General features: G+C 33.3%; 1 pseudogene; it reads right to left on the minus strand.

Annotated features, from left to right (window-relative positions):
* Positions 1-6,275: 6,275 nt before the first annotated feature.
* Positions 6,276-9,037, minus strand: LOC149551912 (TOM1-like protein 3; annotated as a pseudogene).
* Between the last annotated feature and the right edge of the window lie 1,188 nt (positions 9,038-10,225).

A 10,225-nucleotide genomic window follows, 5' to 3' on the forward strand; every position in this document is an offset into this window, starting at 1 on the left:
TGATCATTCAGTCACAGACACCTGACAAGTATTGTCAGAATAGGAAAAGGGACCCAATGGAAGCAGTCAAAAGTCGGTGCCGAAATGATGGTTTTTCAATGTCTCACTACCTTGCTATCAAAAAATTTGGTCATCTTGCCATTAGTGAAGTAGCGAGGTGTCGAGAAATCAAAACACGGTGACCTCAAAATCATCAACAATCATGGTCTAACTAGGTGGCATAACAAAAAATAATTACTATTTTAGAAGCAGTTGGTAGGAGTGATAATAATTTGATGGGTCCTTGTACTTCTTGGCACCGAGTTTTGTTGAAGATTTCCGAAGCTTGCTACCTCGCTACTAGAAAAATTTGACATCTCGCTGTTAGCAAAGTAGCAAGGTACTATGAAAATCAATAGCCTGCAGGACCCAGGGCAACGTGGAAGGCTGGCCAGGCTCAAGGTAAAGTTTTATGGATTACCAATGGTGCAAATTTTCCATCTGAAAGATAAATGTGCCACAAATGGTTGTCAAAAATATAGAATTAAATCAATCTTACTTTTATTTCATGAAGATTTTCAAAGTTGGCCTGTACTTGTTTTCATGGAATGTTTTAGCTTCAGTTAGCCACTATTACTGAGAACACCTGCAGATCTATAGAAGAATTTTGGCCATATCTGCTATATGGGATGTGTTTATCAAATTCTCAAGAATTGTACATGTATTTGAGGATTTGAGATGAGAATCAGAATGAAACTAAAATAATCCTCATATAGTGTTTCCCAATCTTGAATCATCCTTGGGTATACCCACCCTGGTTTTGCAGAGCTAGAAGAGTAGAAAACCACCCATGGTTTTGTTGAAGTTGGGCCCAGATGGTTTTGCACATACAATTGCTAATAAGAATTGGCTAGTCTTTAGATTGTGTGAGTGTTGTCATCTTGGTATTAAGCATTTTTTTGCTTAGTAGTTTTAAAACACTAATAGGTAGAAAATTTTGACCAATAAAGGTAGAAATTTTGACCAATGAAGGTAGAAAATTTTGACCAATGAAGGTAGAAATTTCTACCAATGCTTGGGTGTAAATTTTTTTTAGGCATTCTATAAAACAATTCACATGCCTTGCGTATGATATGACATTTTGCATGCATCTTGAAATCTCTCATCCAGCTGATGATGGAGAGTGGTCTGAAACAATGATGCTAAAAAATAGACACAATCAAATCCAAAATGAAATTGCATTACAAATGGATTGTGGAAATCTGATATTGTTAATTTTGCATGCATGTCTACCAGGACAATCACAACTTAAACATATATATTTATATGTTTAAGTTGTGATTGTTCTGGTAGACATGCATGTAAAATTAACAATATCAGATTTACACAATCCATTTGTAATGCAATTTCATTTTGGATTTGATTGTGTTTGTTTTTTAGCATCATCATTTTAGACCACTCTCCATAATCCATCATCAGCTGGATTGGAGAGTGTAGGATGCATGCAAAATGTTAAATCATATGCAAGGCATGTGAACTATTTTATAAAATGCCTAAAAAAAATCAACAGTAACTAATCAAATTGTCATAAACACTAATAGTAACTAACATGCTTCTTCATTAATATGCCTGATACAATAAGAAAACTTGGCAATTATGCACAACATATTATATACAAAAAGGAAATCATTTAGGAGATATAGAATTTGAACAACTATATGTTAAGAGTCTACAATTTGTATCACTTGCCTGAGTCTGACACTTGAGAATAAGTTTGTCATCCTCCCTGCAGTATGTTATGATGGCCTACACATCCACAAAAGTTCCAGCATCTCAAATTTGTATAATATGATTTTTTTGGTAGTGAATGGACATGATTGACAATGAATCATCATATAAAAAGACTCCCATGTGAAGCATGATTAGCAAAGGAAATGAATATGGGTGATAGGGAAGAAAATTCAATAATAGAGGCTCTTAACTTTAGTTACAGTAATGATATGGGTGATGCATAAATGCCTCCTAGATTCACATTCCATCCCATTGATGAAGAGCTCATAACACATTATCTCATTAGAAAGGTTTTAGATAGCAATTTCATAGGAAGGGCCATTGCTAAAGTGGACCTCAACAAGTGTGAGCCTCAGGGAGGGTTCAATTCCCTCCTTTATTATTCACTATGCGTATAATACCACACACCCATTTGATCTCAAATGATGATATGTACTGAATGTTGAGTGTCTATGTTGAGTGCTCAAAAACCATCCATTTCATGCCTTCATCTATACACAATGTCTTTCTAGTTTCTTTCTACTCGCACACCCATTTCATTTCATATGATCATCTAAAAATTGTGTCACTCTAAGCTCTCAATTGTTTCCTCTTGATTGATCATCTCATAACTATTGAATGAGAGCTTTGGGATAAGCTATAGGCATCCATCAAAGCATAAAGGATTTTGTCAAATGGTATAGATGAAGTAGTAGCATTTTCCTTGGGAGACATGCTTGCAAAATGGAAGCATAGATAAGTCATGTGAACTATTTGATAGGATGCCTGAACGTAATGTGGTCATCAAAAGCCATAGTTGCTAGATATGCACAAAATAGATATATTGAGAGAATATATTTGTTTAAGTTGCAACTGCCCTAGTAGACATGCATGCACAATGTGGAGTCCTAGATGAATAGTTCAACTGTCATATTGTTGTTTCATTGAGATCACTCCTATCTTGTTTAATCCTGCATGTGCCTGGATAGTAACTTGTAATACATGTCAATTCTAGTCATTCCATGAGTATTGAGCCCCCATCCTCATGAAATGATTTCCATTATTCTTAAATTCTATTGCAGCAAATAAATAGTTAAAAGAAGTCACTGGTTCTGCAATTGGTGTGGTAGCAAGTTTAACACAATGTGGAAAACATCAATTAGAAATATGGATGGTTAATAACTCTTATCAATGCATTAATAAAGAAAACCAAATTGATTTGAGACTCCAAAGGATCAAGGAAATCTTGCAAAAATTGAAGTTTTATTGCTTGTGGTATTACACCAGTCCATACACCCAACTCCCTCTTCTATATCTGTAACAACGACTCCCTCTTACATATACAAGACTTCACAATATAACCAATTCAACCAATTGTCTTTGGGTTGAAAGGTTCAAGTCTAAAACTAATACTTCCCTCCAAAATGTAAATGACCATTATATATTTGAAAATTTGAACTTAAAACATAAATCAGCTTAATAAATCTACATGAACAGTGCACAAATGTTTTATATTCATCTAAAGAGGTTCTTATAAATCTAGTTCTTCTTTCAATCATTTTATCTTTATTATTCCTAGCTAAAAGAAATGAATATTTCTAAGTTTTTGAATCTATATGAACAATGCACAACTTTTATTCAACAAAGGTATGAAGAATACTCGTGATAGATAGTCATTGTCAGTACGCTCCAGAATACTGTCAGCTGGCTTGTTCTTGTATGTTTTGATTGTCTCCAAGTAATGAGCACACTCTTCCACACTGCAATCTCCAAACATCAATCCTAATTAAAGGAAAAAAAATCTCCTATTTAAAAGAAAATAGAATAGTTTTTCATGCATGTTTGACCCTATGGTCTAAGTGTTCCTTGTTGGGGTAGTACAAAAGACCCGTGGTGTCTTCCTAGGAAAGTCTATAAGAGGTTGGAACACAGTAAATTAGAAGAAAATCCTAGTAACAAATGTATAATGTATAGTAATATTAAAACCTAGAAGGATTGCTACCAAAGAGGCAAAACTGATGCTAAAGATAACAATTTGATTTTGGAAAGTGCAGTAAAAGCGATTGCAATAGATGATCTAGAACTCAATTATGAAGTATTTTCCAAGACTTCAAAAATTGTGGCAAAACATTCATGTGACCCAATATTTTAAAAAAGAAGCCCCATTTTATACATTTGTGAAGTTGTATATTAAAAGTGTTACTCAACATTTTGACTTTTACTAGCTTTGAGGATGAGTCTCTTTAAGGAAAAGGGCATGTTGTGTGCCTAGACACAAAATAACATTATACTTGTTTTCTAGCCTATAGCCCTAGTTCCTAAAAATACATCTCTTCTTTTCAAAATGCAATAGATAAAACCACCATTATTTGAGTACTCTTTTTTTATAGTTACATTCCAAAAAAATAAAAAAAGAATCTCAATTATCCTTCTGCAAAAGTGATCAACAGATTATACTTCACTATCTAGCATCCATATGCTAAAGTCTTCTCTTGTCTATTTAATTTCAACTGTGTTCCAAATAATGTTATCAGGTAACTGAGCTCCAATTACTAAATCATTGCAGATACAACACAATGATTTGAATTCACCTAGTTTTGGGGGAGATTTTCTTGCAATGCATCCTAGAGAAACATATCCAGGAGGAGCCTAAGGTAGCCAAAATGAGATACTTTCCATGCCTCTATGTTTATATATTTGTCCCATTTTTATGAATTCTAATGGTGGTTTTAAAAGAACCCCATCATTTAGGTCATGAAGCATCAAAATTTCATTTGGAGGCTCAAATCTACATTCCAGAACATTTCAACAATAGGAGAAATGTTAATAATAGTAGTTGCTTGAAGTACAAAATAAAGAAAAGCATTATAGCAATTGACCTGTACAGTGAAGAATTGAACATGTAAGGAAGATAGTAAAGAACCAAGATTGATGTACAAAAATTAAAAAATAAAGATAACGTGTTCTTTTCCTATTAAGGTATAAGTGGCATCTATTGCTGTTGTTGTTGTTGTTGAATGGGTGCAACTCTAGACTGCCTAACATTAGATCACTGTCCTTGTTGTGGTTGAACTAGAGGAAGATAGAAATTTGGAATAGGTGCATTTCTTGGCCTAATACTAGGGACAAGTTGCTGTTGATAACCAAATCCACTAGTCTACAAAAAAATTGGCATCAGATCATAAACTACCAACGAAAATAATGTTGAATGAAGAACTTGCAAAAATTTGGAATGGTTTTCCAAGCATGACATGCTAAAAAGGGAAATTTGTTCTTATATAAGAACATAACAAATAAAAGCTGATGAACATTGAGCTTTTCATTTTAGATCAGTCACAAAACAAAAGTTGACACATCCTTTTCTTAAAGACGAGCATAGAGCCATTTGCAAGGTATCAAAATTAACTTTGAATTGATTAGCATAGATTAACAACATCAACAACAAATATATCAAAAAATATGAATATATATCGTATTTACTTGAGGTGGCATGAGTGTGGGTGGCCCCTATCCATAGAACATTGGTTGTCTTAGACCTGGACCTTCAAGAGGGTATATAGGAAGATGAGTTGGCATACCTTGTGCCATGCCAATCAGATTTCGCATTTGTGAGAATTGCACCTACATAAAACAATCAAGAGATGCCAAATTAGTATGGCATTTCCACTGATAGATTAGTAATAATTTCAACCAACCAAATAGACATTGTGAATCAATAATTCCCAGAGTCATACTAGTTACAACAATATTTTGAGTAAGAAAATACATTCTAGTAATAAACACACATTTAGGAACCCAACAATTCTTAAATTTCTACCCAGACTTAACCATCTAACCTACTGACTATATTATTAATACCCTTCCACCCCCTATAACCTCATGACCATTCTTTCCTACTCTTATCAAAAATAGTTCCATCAAGATAGCTCAAGTCCATACTAAATGTCTTAATGATTGAGTTTCTATATATAGTTATCTTATTTTAGGACACCAAAATGGGTTTTATCCCCTCACACAAGTAAACAAACTATTAAAATATCCTAGATTTGTAATTATAAAGCTTTGCTTTGAACAAAATTCCACAATCAAATTGTGAACTAGAGAATAGTGCAAGGCCACATAGGCAATTACTTCCCACAAATACTATGATAAGAAAAGATAATGCTCACACGCTACTTGAGATCTGAAACAAAACAAACTTCAACAATACATTGCAATATATATATGGATCTTTTGGCACTATTACTAAAATCATTTACCTTCTAGGTAAGAACATAAGTTTGTTTCAATATAAAAATCTTCAAAAGGAATTTCATATCAGAAAATAAAAGTAAGAAAAAATAAATTAAATTGCAATGCACTAGGAATAATATAGCATATAATGAGTACTAAACCTCAATTGAACAAAAGACTATACAATGGCTTCAATAAAACTGATGCTACACCTAAACCATCACTTGTAGCAAGCTACTTGAAGATTTGTAGTACAAACCATCCCAGAGAAAAACCTCTAATTTTAAAAAACTTTAGCTTTTACTGGGTGAAGCTTTACTTTTTGCCTTGGCAAAGTCAACCAGGTCTTCAAATGGCTTATCTTTAGGTTTAACTTGTTTTCTAGAAGTTAAAGATTGTTGTGGATATGCATTATTGTAAGTTCCATCATGAATGGAGATGTTTTGTGTCCTTGATATCAACTCATCATGTGTTGATTCACTATAACCATGTGTACACTGGCCAGAACCCAAAGCTTGTTGTTGCTAAAAAAATTGATGTCTCTGATTGTGCTTTTCTGGAGGAGGGGGAATAACTATAATAACATTGCTATCATATATGGGAGGTCCTTGTAGATTATCTACACCTTGTGATGTATTTTGTGATTGCTACACTTCCCAAGGAGCGAGAGGAAGGCTTTCAGAAGTCTTTTGTGTTGATACCTTTGAATTCTATGATTGTGGCCCATTTAAGAGAATTGATTGTTGTGGACTACGAGGCTACCCTACTGGATTTGACCATTGCAAACCCTAGCTAGATTTGTCAAAATATGACTCTAGGCCATGGTGTGGAAACTTCTAGTATTCATTCTATTGTGTTAATGACATCCCTGAAGAGTAACCTCCATTTTGATATGAAGATTTTGATTATGAATTCAAAGGATATGGAAAAGTTTTCTAAGAAAGAGATACTAGTGGTGAATGTGTGTATTTCTCATTGACTATGCTAGTTGTTGGTGGAGTTGCAGCAGTTGGTGACTTGTAAGCATCACCACTAAGGAAATCCATTGTCTGCTCAATTTTTTGGCCATGAGTATCAATATTTTAAAGTCCTGGTGGTGGGGGTATCAATGGGAGTAAACCTATTCACTGATTCTTTTTAGTGTTATCAATTCTCTGATGAGCTTGTGCATTGGATCTTGACCTACAATACATAAAATATTGTTATTTCTCTTTTGATTTTTCTCTATAGGAGCCTGTCAAATCATAGTACATGGATTTAATAGATGAAAGGAACTAGTTGAAAGAATTTGATGAGTAATTACATTATTTAAAAATTACACAAACCCATGGCATGTGTAAGAAACATCTTTGCAAAGCTTCTACAAACACTTTCAAAAATACTAAATTACCAATTGTTTAAATCAACAATCACATTTCTATAAGAACTAGCCATCCAAAGATAAGCTACCTATGAGCTAGTTGTGTAAATTATTCTCAATCTCATCTTCCTCATGGTTGACACTGACAAGAGGAGCCACATGAGTTGATGTTCTTTTTCACGTAACAAGAGACCCTGTAGTAATGGAGTCATGTTTTCGTAGCACACGATCCAATTCATCATTCAATGCAAGACCCTAACCAAGAAGCTCCTTGTCCCTGCATTAAATTTGAAATAAAGGTGAACCAACTAGATAATGGGCTAATAAAACATGCTTTATTGCTAGTGAGAAGCATTAAAAACTATATTAATGGTATGTTAGCCTGCACACCCAGATTTTGGGTTAGTTCAACCCTGGAGATTCCTAGGGTCTTGTCAAATGGGTCATACCAGACAATCCCTCTATTCTACAAACCTCAATGGGTGGTCCACATTGACTGTCCAAGCAACTGCCTCCTCCAAAAATTGGCATAGCAGATGCCTATGTACCAATTTTTGGTGCCTCCTACATTAAAGAAACCTATTTTGAAGATATTGGTTGAAACCTTGGTTTGGTTGCCTTCTAGGATTTCTTCCACATCTATGGCATCTTCTACCACTTTGGTGGTGTTGGTTTAAGCAGCCCTGTGCAAAAGCTGTGTAAAAATTACAACACACACTTTTGACACTACCCCAATTTTTGAGGTTGTTACACTGAAGCAACCAAACTGTGTCTTGTATTTTCATTAGGCATAACTATGAAAATTAGTTACTCTATGGAATTTGAAATTCTTTTACCTTGGTAGATTACATGGCCTTTTCATAGATTGATTACCTTGACAATAAATTAGTTTTTTCAATGATAATTATGTAAAAGCTCTTATGCCAAATTTTAATTTGACATCTTATTTATTTATTTATTTATTTTGGCTTGACAGTTTAGGCACCAAAAGGTGAAAGGTATAAGGAAACAATACAAAATTATAACAAACACCCCTCTGCACAACAATACAAATATAGTAGAGCAATGAACTTTATAAGTTAGATGATAAATCAAACATAAGAATAAGAGTAGAGTGTGCCACATACGCTCAATCAAGTACAATAAATTTTTTACTGAAAGCAAAATATTTTAAACACTAAGGCAACTATCATTTTACCCATGATAATATTCTAAAGACCCATATGATGCTGATTACTAATTTTATTGTTTAAACATTGCACAATAAATATCTATCATTACAATAAGTTTGGCATTCACATTGAGGTAGCATTTTTTTTCATGGAAATTTAATTTGTCATATGAAATTATGTAGAATCCAAAATGAATTGAATCCCAATTTTTTAACAAATCTATCTACTAGACCCTATTACCCAAACTAGAATTGGTGTCTCTGATGAAAGTTAGCACTTAAAATGATTACAATGTTTCAACATAATAACTTACAAAGGACATCCCAGTATTTTAGAGTTTTCACTCATTTCAAAAATAATTTTACCAAATTCATCTTAAAACTAAAACAATGGATTCCAAATGAAAATCATAAACATAAAATGTAACTTATGAAGTTGTATTGAAAAGATGCATCACACACTGCTTGTAAGTACGACATTATCCAACAAGATCTATAATGACTTCTAGCTTTAGACCTTGCATATTGTAGCTATTCTAGTAGATTTGAAGCATTGATTGGAAGCATGGTGGTTGTTTCATGTCCTTGGTTGGGAGCCTAAATTAATAGATGTAATAGGAGTCAATAATCAATAAAAGACAACCTACTTCCAACTGTCAATTCAACTTTAAGATATCTGATGATCATCAATGCAGTTCTACTTTCACAATATCAACAATCCTAAGTATTAAGTCCTAGAGATCATATCTATCCTCTGCCTTGACTAAGAATCTGGATCATAATTAGCTTATCATTTTAATACAAGAAAGTCTCAGTACTACTTGGTACTAATATTAATGCAATATCCAGTTAACATAGGGTTGCTTCAACTATTGAAAAATATTGATATCAACATTAAGTTATGTGTGGTGATCTCAAAATATGAGCTACAATGATTACTTATATCTATTTTACAAAATAATTTCTTCAATAATGACCAAAGCCTAATCTACAAGGATATTACACCCATGCTTCACATCTTTATTAATGTCATAAGTCTACAAAGCACGATACATGTTATTAATCATTGTGAGCAAAGAGAACTTGAGGCCAGTACCAGTAGGGAACAATACAGTAACTTACACTAAAACATGTTATCTTAAGAAATTGTGATAGAAATCCTCTATTTTAGTAAAAGTCCTCAAAACTTGGATAGAAAATAAACATGAAAGACATGAAAAGAAAATGATAAAAGCAATATAATAAAAAAATTGAAAATGCATTTTTAAAAAGTAGTAAAATAATGCCAAACTACAATCTAGCAATCTGATCCATATTTATTTATCAGTGATTTCATATGACTATAATTTAGAGAAATAATTCATATTATCTAAGTAAACAATAGTGTTGAGTAAACCACAGTATATCATCAAACTTTATGAAAAGGCATAAAATCCACAAGTTGTGCTTCATGGACAGAACCCTTAAACTTCTAATTCTAGAAAGGAAAACTTATAGGCCAACTCAAATCCTCTAAGTCCCATAGAATGCTAAGATGTAATAGATTTGGAGCCATAGGCACAAGAAGACATGTGTATAAGGAGGAGGACTCTACCATTGTACCCACTTTCTTGTGGTAACAATATTTACACATAATATCTCCATACCAGACCACATACCCCAGATCTTCGAGATTATATAACCTTCTCCATATCTAATTTTCTAACAACTAT

This window comes from Cupressus sempervirens, chromosome 6 (assembly GCF_028749045.1).
Source record: "Cupressus sempervirens isolate cs-2001-9-10 chromosome 6, ASM2874904v1, whole genome shotgun sequence".
In the NCBI taxonomy this organism is placed as follows: Eukaryota; Viridiplantae; Streptophyta; class Pinopsida; order Cupressales; family Cupressaceae; genus Cupressus; species Cupressus sempervirens.